The sequence below is a fragment of the Mauremys mutica genome, chromosome 2, assembly GCF_020497125.1.
Source record: "Mauremys mutica isolate MM-2020 ecotype Southern chromosome 2, ASM2049712v1, whole genome shotgun sequence".
NCBI lineage: Eukaryota > Metazoa > Chordata > Testudines > Geoemydidae > Mauremys > Mauremys mutica.
This window is the reverse complement of record NC_059073.1, coordinates 77,270,134-77,289,654: the sequence shown is the minus strand read 5'-3', so window position 1 is coordinate 77,289,654 and position 19,521 is coordinate 77,270,134. Positions and strand designations below refer to the sequence as shown.

Sequence of the window (19,521 nt, the reverse complement as noted above, 5' to 3'; positions counted from 1 at the left end):
ACTCCTTACTAATTCAGGATCTGATTCTGTCAGGTAATGAGTGCCTCATATGATGTGCTGAGTGTGCTCAACTATTTTGGCAGTTAAAAAACAAATCAACATGAAGGCAACAATAACTGAGGGCATTCAGCACCTTGCAGGATCAGATCCTCAGTTTTAACATTCAAAACACAGAAACTGGTGATGCTGAGTTAATACAGAGAATAAATTTAAACAACTGAATGGAGATCTCTGGCTCTCCACTGAAAAGCGAGACCCACAAATCTGCACTTTAACATACAAAGCACCACTTTATTTTACTTTTGGAAAAGTGTAATTTTGTTTAACTTTTTTCATCCTGCAATTTCATCCTCTGTGTCATTTAAGCAATCAGGATCTGATTCTGACCTCACTTACGCTAGTTTTCACTACTTGTAATTCCACTGACTTCAATGGAGTTAGTCTAGATTTACACAAGACTAAGAGACAGCAGAATCAGGCCTTCATGGTTTCTGAATCAGAAGAAATGGGTCATCCCTTATGAAAAGAAAAAAATATATGATTTTTTTTAAAGAAACAAATTACTACAATTTCATTCTAGCCAAAATATTTTTATACATGAAAACTAGAAAGGTTTTCACCCATAAAATATTATTATTAGTTTGTCTTCCCACGTAAGTAGTTTGAATTTTGGATTTGTACTGATAAATGCAGAGGCATAAATAGGTACTTGCAGAATAAATAAACAATCAGAGTAAGATGCAAGCTTTCAACATTAAACAAAATAATTTCTATATGAAAATCATCAATGCAAGACCAGGTCAAAAATTAAGATATAATAGGATGCTGTATTTCTCAGATCTGGAAGATTGGTTTGTCTGCTTGGATGGGGTTGAAAGGCAAAGCAATGGTAAAACTGCTCTTGTTAATGTGTATTATTTACACATCTTCAAAAAATTGAATTTCATCACTGTTTAAAGCAGGTCATTACATCAGGCTACTCTGTGTCAGTACAGTCTCTGATGAACAAGACTGACAATAAAAATTATACCATATACTCATCTGATAGACATGCTTATTCTAAAAGGATGTGCAGAAAATAATAGCAACACCACAGTAAAAAAAATTACTGCCTTAGTCTCCAGGCACAACTTGAAAGTTTCCAACTCAAGTGCCTGAAGGTAGACACATTAGCTCATATTAGGCATCTAAATAAAAGTAGTTTCATTTTCAGAGTATCCACAACTTCCTTTTAAGACAATGGAATATATAGGGGCTGACCATCTTTCAAAAATCAGGCCATTTATTTATGTACACAGTTTGGAAAATTTGAGGCTTGGAAGTTAAATAAAATTAATTATCTTATTTATACAAAAATAGTGTTTGGATTTTTTTTGCAAAGAAACGTATGTTAGGATAGCTAAAAAATGTAAAATAAAGAAATTTTTCTTAGTATGATTGTGTTTCTCTTGCTAAAGTTTTTAAGCTATCCAAACTCCAGAATAATAGAGTTGGTTTCCAAAAGTATTTTTTCCAGGTTCACTTCTGATAACAACTACAGTATGTTATGCAGGAAACTGTTAAATATTTTATTTTAGATTCTGTAACTTACAAGGTCAGTTACAGTTAACTATTAAAACAACTCATTGATTTCTGTTTCAGTTTAGTCATATGCATTGTGTTTGTAGAACACAATGAGTCTTTGTCTATAATATATCTAAATAGTGACAGGCCTAGTTAGATAGGCTAAAGGGCAATTGAGAGAACAAGATGGCCATCTTATTCATGGATCTCTCCTCCTTTGTAAAATATCCCCCATGCCTCCTCCCATACCCCAAATTGTCCCCTCTTGCCTCTAATTGAGTAGATCTTAGGCAACAGATAGCTTTTGAAAAAAATATTTAGATTAATGGTATTTTTGCCACAATTTTAATAACTAAATTTGCCAGCAGAGGCTGGTGGATAAAAAAAGGCTTCTTCAGAGAAACCAATGGTCTTTCAAAATGGCTGCCATCTCCCATTATACTCAATGAGATTAAGGCCATACTGACCTTTTGTTAAAGTATCCTCTTTCAATATGTCCACTGCTTCCCACTGACAGTGAAGCCAGCAGCCATTTTGTTAAGCACAGTCTGTGGTCTCAATCCTATTGAATACAATGGGAAGTGTCAGCCATTTTAAAAGAGGGCAGTTTTATGTGGAATTCTCTGTAGAAGAATCTTATTTGTCACTCTCTGCTAAAGGAACTTTCATTTATGCACAATATTTGGGAAAGTTACTGTAAATCTTTTTAAAAGTTTTCAAATAGCCTATGCATGAAATTTCAAGCGAGTTTTAATAAATTAAGTTTGGAATGTCTGTTATTCTGTTATTAAGATCATTCTGGAGAAATAGATACCAACATTAAATTTCTTAAAAGACCCATTTTTTATTATTTTAACTCAAACTAATTAACCTACTTGTAAATTATCAAAATATAAATTCTGTACTCTGTCAATAAATGCTATAATTTTGGGGCAAATACACTATATTCTCAATACACAGGGCAGAGATTCAACCACCTTGTTAAGTGCAAAACTCAGCCTTACTAGTGCTTCCATAATAAATCTGTCAAATATGGCATTATTGTGTCACAACTGGGCGTTTTGGGGAACATGCCTGAGGCAAGAGTTTGTAGAATGTGGGGGTTTTGAATCAAGCAAGTATTTTCATGGGTAGGATCAGTGATTAACAGGGGCAGCTCTAGGGATTTTGCCGCCCCAAGCACGGCAGGCAGGCTGCCTCCGGCGGTTTGCCTGCGGAGGGTCCGCTGGTCCTGCAGCTTCGGTGGACCCTCTGCAGGCAAGCCACCAGAGGCAGCCTGCCTGCTGCCCTCGCAGCGCCAGCAGAGCGCCCCTCGAGGCTTGCCGCCCCAAGCACGCGCTTGGCGTACTGGGGCCTGGAGCCGCCCCTGGTGATTAATGATTAATAATCATTATAATTAATTACATGTATTATGGTAGTGCCTTGAAGTCTCTACCAAGATTAATGCCCCATGGCAGTAGGCATTGTACAAATACAGTGAGACACTCTCTGCTTTCAAAGACTTTAAAATCTAACCAGAGAAGACAGAAAGAGGGAGGGGGGAAGGGAAGTGTTATTAACCGCACTTTACAAAGGGGGAAGTGAAGTTCAAAGCTTAAGGGACTTGCCCAAGGTCATGTAGGAAGTCTGTAGCACAAGTGGGAACTGAACTGAGATCTCCCAAGTCTAACGCCAATACTTACCCCAAAAGCCAAACAATTCTTGTTCCCACTTACACATAGGTACAGAGCCAGATTATACTCTCAATTACGCTGTGTAAATCTAGAGACCTCCCCTAACGGAAAGAAGACTCTGGCCCAGAGACTAATGTGTTGGCAAGTTTGTGTAAGAAGCCCTCTGTTGAACAGAATGCAACTTCTCAACTGTTTCTATCTCAATCACCATTGCCTGTCATGCAAAGAATACATACAGTAAACCTAAATTTTTGTCTGCACACTAAAAAAAACTAGATAGGTTAGATTAAGTAGATAAGAGACTTATTTTGGAAATGAAGGGTGTAAATTCTAGTACCCCATGACATATGTATGTGACCATGTGTATATGCAAGTCTATGTAGCAATGAATTGTTACAAGATATGGTAATCAGCTAAACCTCATACATGGGAGGAACGAATGTGCAATCTTCTGCTCCCAGTCAAAACCCTCCATCATTTCAGCTCACGAGTATCTATCCGTCATCACAAGTGTTAGGATTTGTAGGACTTTCATAGCCCAGTCAGTAATGTGTGAAATACTCAAAATATTAAAGCAGCTCTGATTCCTATCTGTTAAAATACTCCATGGGCAAGGGACTGAGTAGGGATTTATAATGTGAAATTATTTCCCTTTTGCAAATTAAACATGAATCCTCATTGGCAGTGGAATCCTTGGACACAAATGTGGAAGGTAGATTTTAAGCTACATTGATCAGATTGATAAAAAAAAAAGTCATAGCTGTATATATAGTCCCTCCTTCTTTATGGAGGTGCCCTGTTAAAGGGTGTGCACGCAGCTTTGCAACAACTTGCTCAGTTTATTTTGAAAGGCCTTTTCAGTGAAAAAGCAGGAAAATGGGGAGAAACCTAGGAAAAAGAATGAACTACAGCAGGAGAAGGTACAAGCCATAAGACAGCTGCTTTCCTATCACCCAGATACACAGTCTGGGATAGTTGGACCACACCAACCCTTTGTGTCATATACACATGCATCTCTAGAAGGGTGAGGTGCCAGTCTAGCAGTGGCAAGAAGAGCTAGTTGTAAGTGGGCATGAGTTCTGCAAAACAGAAATACCAGGAACACATGAATTCCTCACAGTGAAGTGGGCAGTTTGCAACTGGCTCCAAGTTTCACTGTGTACATAGAGACTAACCCTTTGACCTATGTCCAGATAACAGCTAAACCAACTCTCCTGCGATTACATGGGTTGTGGAACTGTCAGATTTTAATTTTACTCATAAACACTGACCAGAAGAGAAAGCTGCTGACTAATACACTGCCTCAACAAGCATCAGAACCAGAGGATTATGAGGAAAATGTTCCAAGGACAACTCCCCAGAGGTAATCAGTTCCATACTGCAGATAACAATCTGGGTATTACCTGGGTGATGGCTTACTCCACCTGCCTCATTTCTCACAGACACACAATACTCCAGTGGTGGAACTTCTCACAAGGACAGAATTAAGATAACTGGATAGGTTCCCACAAAAATTATTTCCAGGATCATTCATTCTAAAGGAGCAGCATGAGACAAAGAATATTATGATACCACAATGCTGAAAATGAAGTACACTGGTACTAGTGTACTAGATGAATATGGACCCCTAGTCAAAAAAAATCAAGCTAAGATAGCAGGGCGCATCTCACTGGGCTGACAGCAGCTTGTTCAGTAGCTAGTCAATCACTGAAAAAACTTTCATATATCATCTTCAGTAGTCTAAAAATCCCAGCAATCAACAAAGTTCTTCCTTGCTTCTGGTCACCTCAGTAACTTTAACAATATAGTGTAGACAAACAATACAGTAGGTTGGTCAATAAAACACATTAGAAGAGAACCTCTGCACTAAGTACCCAGAATACCTGAAATAGAGCAAGAAGTTAATTTAGGGCACTTGATAGGATGGACTTTGTTCTCCCACTTAGCAGTCTGAGACAGTCTCCAGAGTCACTATAGCATAAGTAGTTTTGATAAAAAATATGACTAATAGTAAAGACAAATTCCCGTCTGCAATTTTTTAAATATAAACTATTAGTGTAGCATACTGTATATCTGTAATTTAACTCTTTGGTGGGAGGAGAGGGAAGAATATTCTAAAAGAGGGGGAGAGTGCACAACTTGGATTTATATATTTGAAACAAAGTTTGTTTAAAAGAGATGACAATGGAAATGTCATAAACTGTTAAGTATCTCAATATATCCACTAGTGGCTCCAGTACAGAATTCATGAAGCAATTCTGTGCGAAAAAGTCTAAGTGCATACTAGAAAACCAGGAAGTGAGAGAGAAAGCTGGACAGTTAGAGAGGAGATAGACACACCGGCTAGATGTTTCCCAGTGTAGCGGGAGGGAGTCATCAACGGATGAGTGGAAACCAACTTGTCATTTTTTGAATTACAGGGGACAGTGACAGTAGCCAATGAACTTTCATGAAAGATAGTTTCAATCAAAATTGAAGCCTGGGCATAACTGAGATATCAAACAAGGAAGGGAGTATGGTTCTTATTCCGAGCCTAAGTGAAAACATTTTCTATAGAAATGTGTCAAAAAATGAGGAAAAATTAAAATAAAATAATTTTACTTATAGACTAGAGAGCAAATATTACCAATTAGAGCACAGTGGAGTATAGGGGGTGGGGGAGAAAGGATTGGTCCCCAGCTGGAGCAAGGCAGGGGCCAAGGGCAAGATGAGCATAGTGGGGCATGTGGGGAGGATTAGTCCCTGCTGACTGGAGCAACGCAGGGGCCGGGGGCAAAAGCACAGCAGGGTGGGACCTAGGGTTGGTCCCTGGAGCAAGGGAGGGGTTGGGGGTAAACTGCAAGCGCAGCAGGGCTGGGGAGGAGGTAAACAGGATTCTCCTCCACCCCGCCAACATAGAGCGAGTACCTATCTTCTCCCTGGTTCTAGCCCATTCTCTTCGTCTCTCTCTCTGCACTGAGCTGAGGGTGGGGGTGCACTGAGCACAGGACTGGGGGTGCAGGGTCTGGGGGGGAGTTAGGGTGCAGGAGCAGGCTGGGGGTTGCAGTGCAGGGTCTGGCCAGGAGCTAGGGTGAGGGAGGGGGCTCAGGATTGAGGCAGGAGGTTGGGGTGTGGAGTGCTTACCTGGGACAGCTCCAGTCCAGTCAGTGGCGCAATGGTGTCCCGATACTAAGGCAGGCTCCCTGCCTGCCCTAACTTTGTGTGGCTCCCAGAAGCGGCTGCTGAGCCCCTGTTGCCTCTAGGCACATGGGCAGCCAGGGAGACTTTGTGCACTGCCTGTGCCCTGAGTACCGGCTAAGCAGCTCCCTTTGGCTGGGAGACGGCACCTGCAGATGTGAGGGCAACATGCAGAGCTGCAGTGGCTGTCCATGCGCCTAGGGGCCGCAGGGGCCTGGCAGCTGCTTCCCGAGAGCTGTGGTAAGCGCCGCCGGGTCCCTGCACCACGAACCCCCTCCCACACCCAAATCACTCCCAGATCTCCCTTTGATCATAGCTAGCTCGGGTATGGGAGCACTGGACACAGATGGGACAGAAATCGTGCATGGTCATTGTTATATTTCTGCACCCAGCAGAGAAGGCGGTAGACACAGAGTTATCTCATGGAAACACAGCTGTGCTCTCTTTATTGTTCTTGCTGGAAGAAAAGCTTTGCACTTGGCAGGGGAGAGTACTCAAACATTTAAAGGGATGGGATACCACAACAGGTTCTGCAATCGCACCTCCCAGTTGTAGAGTTGGGAATGTCCACAGTCTAATAGGCAAGAGAGACAAATATAGGATAAAGGGAATATTACTATTCCCACCGTACAGATGGGAAATTGACATTAAAAAAAGATTGAATGACTTGTCCAACGTCACACTTGTGACAGAGCCATGAACTGGACCTGAATCCAAGTCCTGTGCCTTAACCACAAAACCATCTTCCTCTGTTGTTGAAATAGACCCTGCACAATAGGACTCTCTTGCTATCCTTTGCGCACTTTCTGCACCCCACTCAAAAAAAAAAAAGTTAATTTCCCAGGCATAAATTTGGAACAACACATTTGATTCTGTGTGCAGTGAGTTGATGTACCCATTAAAATTAATTTTAAAAAGATCAAGAAAATAAGGAATAATTGTCAGTAGTAAACATAATGTCAAAAACCGCTAAGGGTGGGTGTGTTAAGCACTTGTATACAAATCTATCAAATACTTCTCAGTGAAGAATTCTGTCCTTCCTGCTGTTCCCTTTGTAGATGAGGCCACTGGGGGAAATAAGACAAAAATATGAGTAGCAGTTAGCCATTATGATGGTGCCTAATGATAATTAGCATACCATATTTGCAAGTTCAAACAACATGCTGAAGATACAGCATGTAACTCTATTACTCCTGAATCACTACAGGCTGCCTCCTAGCTATCATAGTGGGTGAACCTAGTAAACATTGCTATTTGGATGAGAGATTTCAGTGTTTTGTATTGTGCAGTACATGCCACATAGAACACACATACCTTGTAATACTGTGGTGGTGCTTAGATAACTAAATAAATCTCTGCTGTTACCTAACCTGAGTGTTCTAGGAACAGTATTTCCTATAGCAAGTACAGGGAAGCACAAGGGAACAGGGAACATGTTGAGGTAACCATATTTATCAATCCTAGGTGAAGTTAGGAAAATTTTCATTATCTGCACTCTGTGTAATTATTTTTAAAGTGTATACACAAGTTGTGTATAAACAGCTTATATATGAATTTAAAACGCAGCTGCAGATTTAGCTAACATTTCAGTTTAGTTTGACTATAGGCCAAGTAAATGTATGCATAAAAGATAGGGAGACTAGTATAACAGCAGTTTTACATTCCTATGTTCATCCAACTCAAGATATTGATTTTAATAATGTTTCAATTTTCCATGCTTACACTTATTTTTTTGATTGGTTGATTTTTTTTTATACGTATCCATTGCTATGGCTTCTGAGTGCATGACAATTTAAACATCTCAAGTAAGCAGTGCCTTGCATGGTGTCAAGTATCAGAGGGGTAGCTGTGTTAGTCTGGTTCTGTAGAAGCAGCAAAGAATCCTGTGGCTTATAGTCTATAAGGTGCCACAGGATTCTTTGCTGCTTCAAGTAAGCAGGGCACTCATCCTACCATACCAACAATTCAATAATAGTCCATTGTCAAGCAGACACTTCAACAAAACATATCTTGCATTATGCCCTGAAGGTCTGCAAGTTCTGGCGGAATGCCAGCAGGAGCAAATTTCAGAGCCTTCCATTGAAAACATACTGCACCTCTAGTCTCCCAGCACGCACATCTAAGAACTGTCATCAAACGCATGTCAGCTGATTTCAGCCATTGGGATGGATCTTATCTGAATCAACTCCATAGTATGAAAATATATGGCTAATAATATAATGACTACTGACCTAAAGGATCCTCATGACAACATATTTATGTAAGATATTGCTCTCTGGGACAGCATCATAAGAGATTCAGTATCTCTCGTCTTCCTGCGCTTCCCAGCAGGACAGTAGTCAGACAATGTTACCTCAATACTCTGCAGTATCCCATAAACAATATGATGCAGCACACACAGTCTAGAATAGAAGACACCACCACTGAGTGTCTCATTAGGCTGTCATGGTGAGTCTAAGTTTTAAATACAGGGATGTTAATATGCTCAATACTGAAGCTCCAGTACATATCAGATACATTCTCTCCACTCATATACAAATGTATATTGCTCAGTACCAGAGGGAATCCCTTTCAAAGCCTCATTTCACTCAACTTGACACACACAAACCAGGGGCTTGTCTATAAGTTACAAGGGTTGGAGGGTATTCTATTTATAGATACCTTAGCTTTAAGTAATGTACAGTACATTGATTCAGTTAATAAAACCAGCACCAAAGCTGCCTTTCTCCGGTATTTTATCAATATTCAGTTCACTGAGTCTATGAGATTTCTTAATGTTCTTATCATGAACACAAATACCTAAATAGTTTAGGGTGCCATGATTTCTGGTCTTATATATAAAGTGATAAGAAATATAGAAAGTGAATTGCAAATGCATAGCAACTATCCCAAAATAGGAAACCAAATTCCAAACAGATTCATCTCTGCTCTGCAAGTAGTTTGACAAATTGGTTTTGTCTAACCAGACTGAGATTTATTTTTTTGGGAGTGGTGGGGGGTTGTTCAGACAATGCTTGCGACCATAGAGATTTAAGCTCTTCAGCTTGCAGCTTTCTCCAAACTGACCCCATTTATGGCCCAGCATTTTCTGGGGAATTTAACTTTAAAAAAAAAGTTTGGCTCTCATCATTCCAAGGATAAGTTTCCAAATGTTAACCTTGGTTACTATGCTGGATGTACGTGTGAGAGTGGGGTTGGAGACTTACAATGACCACTTTTCCTCTCATTGACTCTGTGACGAGTTGGATCGCAGAACGCCCCTTGGAAGCTGCCGCCCGATGTGCCAAGACTACTTCTATCCCTGCTTTCCCTGCCAGCTCAGGACTCCAGCCCCCTGTCTTGCTGAGCCACACACTCTCGTCTGCTCCAACAAAGACCCAGGGACTGAATTACTTGCCCCAAAGCTGCAGGTTTACCTGAAAGCAGCTCACAGAAGTGTGCTTGTCTTTAACACTCAAATGCCCAACTCCCAATGGGGTCGAAACCCAAATAAATCTGTTTTACCCTGAATAAAGCTTGTACAGGGTAAACTCATAAATTGTTCGCCCTCTATAACACTGATAGAGAGATATGCACAGCTGTTTGCCCCTCAAGTATTAATACATACTCTGGGTTAATTAATAAGTAAAAAGTGATTTTATTAAATACAGAAAGTAGGATTTAAGTGGTTCCAAGTAGTAACAAACAGAACAAAGTAAGTTACCAAGCAAAATAAAATAAAATGCACAAATCTATGTCTAATCAAACTGAATACAGATAATCTCACCCTTAGAGATGCTTCAGTAAGTTTTTTCCTCAGACTGGACCCTTCCAGGCCTGGGCACAATTCTTTCCCCTGGTACAGCTCTTGTTCCAGCTCAGGTGGTAGCTAGGGGATTCCTCATGATGGCTCCTCTTCCTCCTTTGTTCTCTTCCACCCCTTTATATATCTTTTGCATAAGGCAGGAATTCTTTGTCCCTCTCTGGGTTCCCACCCCTCCTTCTCAATGGAAAGACACCAGGTTAAAGATGGATTCCAGTTCAGGTGACATGATCACATGTCACTACAAGACTTCATTGCCCACTTGCCAGCACACACTTATACAAGAAGACTTACAGGTAAAACACATCCATCTGCAGACAATTGTCCTGGTTAATGGGAGTCATCAAGATTCCAAACCACCATTAATGGCCCACACTTTGCAAAATTACAATAGGCCCTCAGAGTTATATTTCATATTTCTAGTTTCAGATACAAGAGTGGTACATTTATACAAACAGGATGATAACACTCAGTAGATTATAAGCTTTATAATGATACCTTACAAGAGACCTTTTGCATGAAGCATATTCCAGTTACATTATATTCACTCATGAGCATATTTTTATAAAACCATATAGACCGCAGCGTCACAGACTCTTGGTGCCTTTCCAGCTGAGGTTCCTGAAAAAGGGTGGGAGTAGGTACAGCCAATCAGCTGTCTCTTGACTTCTCATCCTTTGCCCAAGAAGTGGTAAGGCAGGGAGACATGCATTCTATTGCTCAATTTTCCTACACCCTGCCTGGAAGAAAAAGAGAGTAATAAACTGGGCTTCCCTACTCCCATTCCCCCAAACCATAACTGAAGAAGGGACAAGAGGAGAATCTACTGCCAAAAATCCCTGTGGAGATTTCTCTTTGCAGCCTGCACCATGGTTTCCCACCCCACAGGAGCATTGTGAGGATATATTGATATATATCTGTAGGGTGCTCTGGATACTATGGAGATGGATGGATGGATGGATGTAGGGAATGAACTACTGAAAAGGGAAATCACAAGTTGAAGGGCAAAGGTAACAAGCAGTTCAACATCTGGGGGAAAAAATAATGCTGGCTCCACCCCTGCTTGTGTACAGGTCCTTTTAAACACTATTTTGGAGTTAAAATATAATGTTTCAATTAGTTTTGCCACATTGAGACTCTGTAAGAGATACTCCATTAGCCTCACACAGCTTACATCTGGTGTTACTTAAATATAAAAAGCATAACAGCTCATACCGATAATATATCTTGCACATTTATTCCACCAGTCACTTTCAGAATTTATTCATGCTCAGTAACAGAATGCTCAGAAAGTTAGTCAATCCCATTATGTTGCTTTTCACCCTACACCCAAGCACACACCACCTGAGGGGTATACACTGGCTATACCAGTATATATACTAGCAGAGGTCCCAAGTGGCAGAAGATTTGCTGCAGGGTATGAGAGAGGAAGGTTGTGGTAGTGAAAAACTGACTATAACTCTCATTTTCCAAGTACCCCAACACAGAAAGTGGGTGGGGTGCTGTCTAAGGAGGTCCTTCCATATCACAGGGATAAGTGCATTATCACAACTTGAATAGAATTGACCTAAGCAGAGCGGCTAGAGGATGAACTAATTTAGTACTTCCCCTAGGCAGTTTCCATGGCAAGACTCCTATGGAGCCCTGACTGCAACTTAAAAGTTACCTTTCCCCAGCAGAAAGCCTGAGGGAGTGCAAGCAGTGACTCTGGTGAAGGGAGATATAATCACACCTCACAGCACCAGCTTGAATGAATCTAGACATTTGCACAAAGGACTAACTGGCTATTGCACCTTTCAGAGGTGGGAATGAGAAGGTCACTAAAAAAACTGATTCTGTGGGTGGCTCTGAGAGGAGGAAAAGACAATGCCATCTTCATGTGATAATTTCTGTCTAAGAGGAAAAAACTGAACATTTCCAGAAAGGACAGTTTGATGTGCCTCAGGCATCATTAATGTGCACTCTGGCCATTTACACAAGATTTTACCAAATTATTTAATGAAAAGATTTTCCTAAAGTTGTTCCAGTACCATGTTAATGATGCTACCTGTGTGATGCACAGAGCTCTGCGCCTGAGAGAGGAAAACACTATAACCTATATTGTAGTGGGAATACAGGGGATGTTGTACAATATTAAGACCGACAGATGTGGCTTCCAGAATTTTAGTCATTTAGTCATAAATGCACAGAAAATGGACTGAGTTATACATTTTAGAGAGAGAGATTTTCCCAAGTGCCAGCCATCCACCACTGCCTCCACAAACACACCTTATTGAAGCTGTCACTGCCATTACAGTACTCATCCTCCAGTCAGGCAGATTATGAAGTCACCGTTAACGCTGCCCTAACAATAGATGGATAGCATGAACTCATCCAACAGTTTAGCTAGTATTCTTACCAAGAAGCCTTCATCACCTAAGGCCCCGATTCAGCAAAGCTCTTCAGATGCATTTAATCAGGGCTTATTTGGCTTTCCAACATGACAGCTCCAAGACTTACTAGATTGGTATAACCCAGCTCTTTAGTTTGAAAAACAGTATTTAAATTTACTCTTTTGTATTGTTTTATAAACTACTCGTGATTTTTGGAGTGGAAGAGAGGAAAATTATTCCCTGCCTCAAAAAAGATAAGGATGAATCTAGCCTGTAGGATACAGAATTCCAAGTACCACGTAAACGACAATTGAAAAGTGGGTAATTATGTAACAATTGAAGAATATGCTTCTGTGGTACCATTGTGTGGTTGGTCTGGGGCAGTGGAAAAACAGTACATGATAACATTTTACTGAACAAGAAAGGACCAATTTGCATTCAGCTATGAATGCCAGTCCTTATATGGGACTTGCTAAGATGTATGTGCACACCTGCAAACTCTCTGAAGAAACACTCAAGTCATTATTCAAATGTGTAGCCCATAGCGTAATTTATTGTTTTAGAGCAGTGGTTCCCGCCATGGCACCCGCCGGGGCATTTATGTGTGCCCGCCTAGTGCCCAGCAGAGAAGAGAATCTGGGTTCCCGTGCCTGCTGGGGACAGAGTACTCCAGGGCTGGGGGAACCAGAGTTCTCTGTCCTCGTGGCTTTTCTCCGGCTTCTCTCTTCTCTCTGGATTCATATATTATGTAATATTAAATATGTTTTTTATATTATTTAATGTACAAATACAAAATAAGCCTTGTAAAATTCTTGGTGCCCGCCACGCTCTTCTGAAAACATGAATGTGCTACTGGTCACAAAAAGGTTGGGGACCACTGTTTTAGAGTCAGTAGCAATACTGTTATCTTGATTACTAGGAAAAACCACAAAGGAAAGTCACTGGTCTCATATGCAACTCTTTTCACTAGTGAATACATTCCTGCTATCATGATGAAGAACCAACTATGCCTACAACAAATGCAATCATCTAATTCACAGTTTTCCTTGGAAATTGAACAGCATCATTGTAAGTTATTAACATCTAAAAATGATTTGAAAATTCTGTTTCTGTTTTTTAAAATATCTGGAAAATAAAAATTAGTCTCAAGCACAAAAAGATTAAATATAATAAAATTATTAATTTAAAACATTTTCAAGACAGAATTTGCTACAAGTTTAGCAGCTAAAAGGAAAGGATAAAGTCTTTGAATGACATTATGATGTAGTTCCTAGCTGGATGTACTTGAGGGTCTGTTTTGTCACTTTATCATTCAACTACAATTTTTGTATTGTAATTCTTCTGTACTTCATTATAACAGTATTTAATTAAAAACACTAAGGAGCTAAAAATCAGAATTAAGAAGATACACACCACAAAGCAAACAATTAATGTTTAATGAAAGCTACTTTATTTTGGACAAAACACTACATTTTTAATACTTGCAGAAATAATTGATGTTGGCAGATTTTGATATCAGTAGACCTCTAGTGGCTACTACAGTAATTGATGATTACATTACTTTTCTTTACCATTTTTTCCCTCTAGAATGAAAATACTGTTTAGGAACAAAACTGCAATGTATAGTTAGTGGTACAGAAAAATAGTACTAAGCACCTGATTTCTACATTGCCACCAAAGGTACACCGCTGAACCTGAAATTATGTTTCATCTTTTAATATTTGCTGTTGAACTCTCTGTAATAAATGCATTTATTTAAAGCATATTTGCCAGTTTTATTGGGATTAATATTTTCACACTGGCATACAATAAAGAAGAAAGTAGCTTTTGATAAAAGGAATCTACAACCAAACGAAAAAGTAATTCCTACAAAAAGCATATTCAATATCCTATGATTTAAATTAATCAAATTACACATCAGTATTTGCTAAACATTAAGATTTAGTCCCAAGAAGTATGCTGAAAACAAGTCCAAACTCCATGAAAGTGTCATAGGGAAGTATGTTTCCTGACAGAAAGGAAGACAGTCAACATTACATCTCATTTAGATCTAGACAAGTTTGAAATGTAATGAATGTGGATCCCATAGACCAGTGGTCAAAACACAGTCTGTCAATATTGGCCCTGCCATTCAAATTTCCATGTGGAGAATATAAAGAATATTTTTTTCATGAAAAAAATTAGATCTGTCATTTCTAATAGCATTATTACAGCAGTGTCTTCAGTGGCACTGTGGGTAAAACTGTGTCAGCATTCCTGTTACAAAGCCCACTTTCAAGAGCCCTAAATCTCAGCCAAAAATACATTCCATAGTATACTACTGCACAATTTGTCAGTTTCACTAGGGGGACAACACATCAATCCTAAGCCCCTGCAAAACACAGGATACTGAACTAAATGGACAAATAGTTTGTTTCAGCGGAGCAATTCTTATGCATCACATAATATAGATTCTATAGCTGCATTTTACCACTGTGCATTTTAAACACTGTGTAAACATACATTTTCACACTAAATTTTGACTGGCCCAGAAGCACTTACTATATCAAGTCCCCAACTCGCTGAAAGAGGATTATAGTGAATAATGCACATTTTGTGATGTTTCCATTTTAGGGCGACTTGGGCCTTATTCACTTTGGCTAAAAATTTCGAACTTGGGTACTTAAAGACAAACATCTAAATCTATACTTTGGTGCTTAATGTTATGGCTACATGGCAAGAACAGAATGTGAGTGCAGCTTGCATAGTTGTACATGAGCTAGTTTTAATCTAGGTAGTTCAGATATTGGAAGCAGTGAAAACACAGCAGCAGGGGCTTCAGTGCAAGCTAGCTGCCATAGCTTCACTGCTCAGTACCCAACCTAGATTGAAGTGGGAGTCCAGGGTGCTCAGTTCCTCACGGGATGCACTCAGCATCTTGCAGGACCCATCTATACAACATCATGGAAACTAACAAGCTCATTGGTCAAAGTTTTGTCCACTAGTTAAAAACGACCATTTTATCACACAATATCACTTCATTAAATCACTACTTTGAAAGCACTGTACCTAAAGTCAAAGTTGCTCAACTGATCCCCTAGAATATTTGGTGTACCCTCTACATCAGTGGTGGGCAACCTGCATCCCGGGGCTGCAGGGATGTGCTGGCTGCCACTTCCTGCAGCTCCCAATGGCCAGGAACAGCGAACCATGGCCACTGGGAGCTGTGGGGACCGGTCAATATAAATAAACTGTCTCGAGGCCCGCCAACAGATTACCCTGACAGGCCGCATGCGGCCCACGGGCCACAGGTTGCCCACCACTGTTCTACACACTGGAAAAATAATTGATCGATCTAATGTTGGAAAAAGCCAATTATATTTGAGGGCCAACTGTGTGCACTATATGGGTGAAATTCACCCCTGTGCAGAGGACCTATGCTACTCTAATGTCCCAGTTAAACTCTCAAAATAGGGTTTAACTTGTACACAGATCTTTTGTTAGACCTCCGCACCACCATGAATTTCACCCTGTAAAAAACTTAGAAGATAATATGGTCCCTGAGCCTAGGAATCTATAACCTAAATTAGACCCAGAGAGTACAGTCTGAACATAATCTCATATGTATACATATACACAAAAACAAATACAATACCCTGTTGGAAGGAGGAACCCTCATGCAACACAGGATTTATTTATTTTTTAAGAAGAGTATGTGTGTTCAAGGCTAGGAAGTTTTCACTGAAGCAACATTGCAGAAGTGAGTTTTAAGAGCAAATTTTAACACAGACAGGGAGGCATTGTGCTGAAATGTATGTCATCTTCACTGGCCTTTGTAAGAATCTTTCCTTTGAGAAGAACACCCAGTACATGGCCATGGAAGCTATTTTTGTTAAGTTAATCACGCTCATAGCTGATTACTGTGAACTGAGAGGTGCAAGACAAACAACAGTTTCATCTGAGGAATCACACCCTCATCATAGATCATACAACTACAGCAGCTGATCTCTTGGCTGTCTACATCTCATGGTTATCCATTAAGATTGAATGATGGATGCTCATGAGCCAAATCACATCCTTGCCCAAGAGTATTAGCAATGATAAGTTTTGCTGGGCAGTCTGTATAACATTGGAAATAATATCTACTCTGCAAAAACTTCCTGCTGTGTGACTGCAGTGACACACTGGTGCTGCAAGTCTTCTAACTCATGACTGCAGCTGCATGAATGATGCTAAAAGTGATTTGTAAATATTTCTGCACATAAAGGCAGAAAGTTTGGTTTGCTTATTTGTTTCTGAATATTCAAACAGCCACTGGATTTGGTATTTCAAAAAATGTACGTGAATCCCCAATATTTCATGAATTTCAGCATCTGAAAATTTCTACTGGAAGTGCATTATTTATTACCCCTCATTCATTCATTCATTCATCATACTGATTCAAATGTATCAGTCATCCAGAGAGTAGAAACAGTATCAGGCGACTTAGATGACTAAGCATACACTACAAATTACTCTTGATTTGCCCTGTTCAAACTTATAATCAACAAATAACATTACAAGTGGGTTGTGCATGAGAAAATGCTCACAATACTTTTAGTTTGGAACCCTAGGAAGATCACCTTTATACAAGGATACGTTAAAATAATAGGAGTGATTACTAATGAGGTGGTGTAATGCTAGTACGGGAGTGACTATGCTAATACTTGAGTTAAGGCTCCTAGTTTTTTCATTACAGATGTTTTCTGTAAACCTGAGCAGTTTCACTCCGTGTTAGCTGCTCAAATAATTGCTAAAAGTACTGAGTGTTCTCTCCAACCAACCTGATTCCTCTCCTAAACATTACACTTCAGTCATGTCAAAACATGTAACTGGTGAGTACTACGGGTAGTTCCATGGCATACAGTAATACCAAGGAGGAAACTTATTAATAAATTAGTGACTATGACTAATTTTTATATACAGCCCCTATCTATTTGCTCCTAGGAATTAGCAACATGCCAAAGAGGTAATTTCACACAGAGCAAGAACCTACTGTTATGAAATTACTGTTATTGATAATAAATACACTTATAACAGAAGAGTGAATCAGTTTGTGCATAAACAGATGCAGTTTCATTGGGGAACTGTAAAAGAATCCTGCAATAAAAATGCAGGCTCTTGAAGTACAAGCATATCTAAAACATCAAGGCCACTAGTTATTAGCAAAGACTTTTAAAAGGTTCTGTGATAAGTAGAGTTAAAAAACCTGAGAAATGTAACATTTATACTAATGGCTGCATAATCCTTGCATAGGCTCCATGACTGAAAAACAAATCTAGTTCAGAACAGGGCTCAAAATCATTAACTAAAAATCATGAAACCAAGCAAGCCACTGACCCTAAGGACACTTCATCACTGCTTGACAGATCCTGCATGTCTTTATATGCTAATGGCACATAGCAAGTTGTGATATAGCCGGGAAAAAGTTCCTGATGTGTCTTTACATCCTCTTTCTTCTTCTTTGTCTGAACATATCCATCAATAGGCCCCCTGTCTCCAGTGGCTTTGGGGCACAGTATTATGAGCATGTGAACTGATTTTTCTCTTACTGGGCATGTTCAGAGAATTGTTTTTAAAAGGAATTTATTCATAGTGGTAAAGACAACTTCTCTCATAAATGTGGATCTTAAAATATTACCCAGAATTATGGTAAACATTGAAAGCCAGTCCCCTTTAATATAAGAAGTGGTAGACTAGCTTTGTAAAGAGAAGGAAACCCACGTTTAATATGCAAGGGGTGTTGAATGAGTGTGGGCTGCCAGAGAGAGCAACTCCAAATCAATTCCAGTGTTTCAGGGCCAAGAAATAGCCTCTCTTTGCACATGCTGGTCATATCTAATTAAAGTAATCCACAGATTTAGCTCAGGGTGGAATTTTAGCCACCGACTCTACAGCTCCCCATCCACACTTGTGGTAGCCAATAAACATCCATCACCTACTTTCATTCTCAAGGGAGGAACACAACAGTAATGTATCTTCGCCTTTTTGTTTTTTATCCTCTTGGGATAATCCCTGGATATGGTACCTAGAGTTCAGTAAACTCCAACATCTCCATATAGATAATTCAGTTCTTAAAGCCAGCTCTTATAGATTGTGGTTTCTTTATTTCACAGCCTACAACCTCTATTCTGACCATCATGTTACTGGCAAATTCTCAAATTTCAGGGCTCTGAATAAGCTACAAGAGTTGAGGTCTGGACATTTTTAATTCTGTCAAAGACCCCTCCTTTCCTCGTTTTCCCAATCCCATTCGCCTTCTAATTTAATTAGGAAGATATGAAAGTAACCTTTCTAAGACTGGCCCAGGGCCAGCCCATAACATTTTGGCACCAGAGACGGGGAACTCAAATGACGCCCCCATGCCTCCTTGCTCAAACCAAAACGTTGAAAGGTCTCAATTCTGCCGTCTTCCTGTTCTACTCCTCTCATGGTACTGTTCTGCTACCTACCCCAATAAAGGAGAACTAACAACTTAAAATGCCTTGTTCAAAAATTTTAAGTAACACTTAACTTTCAAACACCTGAACAGCAAATGTAACTTTTCTTGTCTGCATAGTAAACACTGGCATTTTTATCTGTTTGAATAATCAAAGTGGTGCTTTGTGTGTCTTATTGGTTGCAAAGATTTGAACTGCTTTCTGAAGGTCCACAGTCTGGGCCAGCTCATGCTCTATTGAGATGGTTGCAAGGCCAATCAGCCTCTCCTGTGTCATTGTGGAGCATAGATGTGTTTTTATTAACTTCAGCTTGGAGAAGCTGTGTTTTCCGCTGGCAACTGTTACAGGAAGAGTTACAAGTATGCACAGAGCAACAAAAGCATTTGGAAAGAGGGTGGTTATCTTATTTATGCACATATATTCCAGAACGGCCTTTGGAGTTGATCCTGCTGAAATGTATCTTGAAAGGGCTTTCA

At 39.9% G+C, this 19,521-nt stretch overlaps 1 protein-coding gene and 1 long non-coding RNA gene across 8 annotated transcripts in view; one reads left to right on the top strand and one right to left on the bottom strand.

Moving 5' to 3' along the window:
• NOL4 (nucleolar protein 4) overlaps positions 1–19,521 on the bottom strand; it is a 250,034-nt gene that overhangs the window by 137,466 nt on the left and 93,047 nt on the right. Inside the window, exon 1 of one of the 7 annotated variants that reach the window (XM_045007426.1) lies at positions 12,484–12,525. The exons of 4 other annotated variants lie outside the window; for them this stretch is intronic. The gene's annotated coding sequence lies outside the window, so the exon portion shown is untranslated. Of the gene's footprint in view, positions 1–2,030; positions 2,097–6,359; positions 6,486–12,483; positions 12,526–19,521 lie in introns of those variants that run through there. 2 more of the 7 variants (XM_045007427.1, XM_045007424.1) reach the window with 2 other exon arrangements.
• Positions 12,615–14,313, top strand: LOC123364921. The gene is made up of 3 exons (XR_006577356.1): positions 12,615–12,904; positions 13,558–13,655; positions 14,175–14,313. It is a non-coding gene; the product is annotated as an uncharacterized LOC123364921 (long non-coding RNA).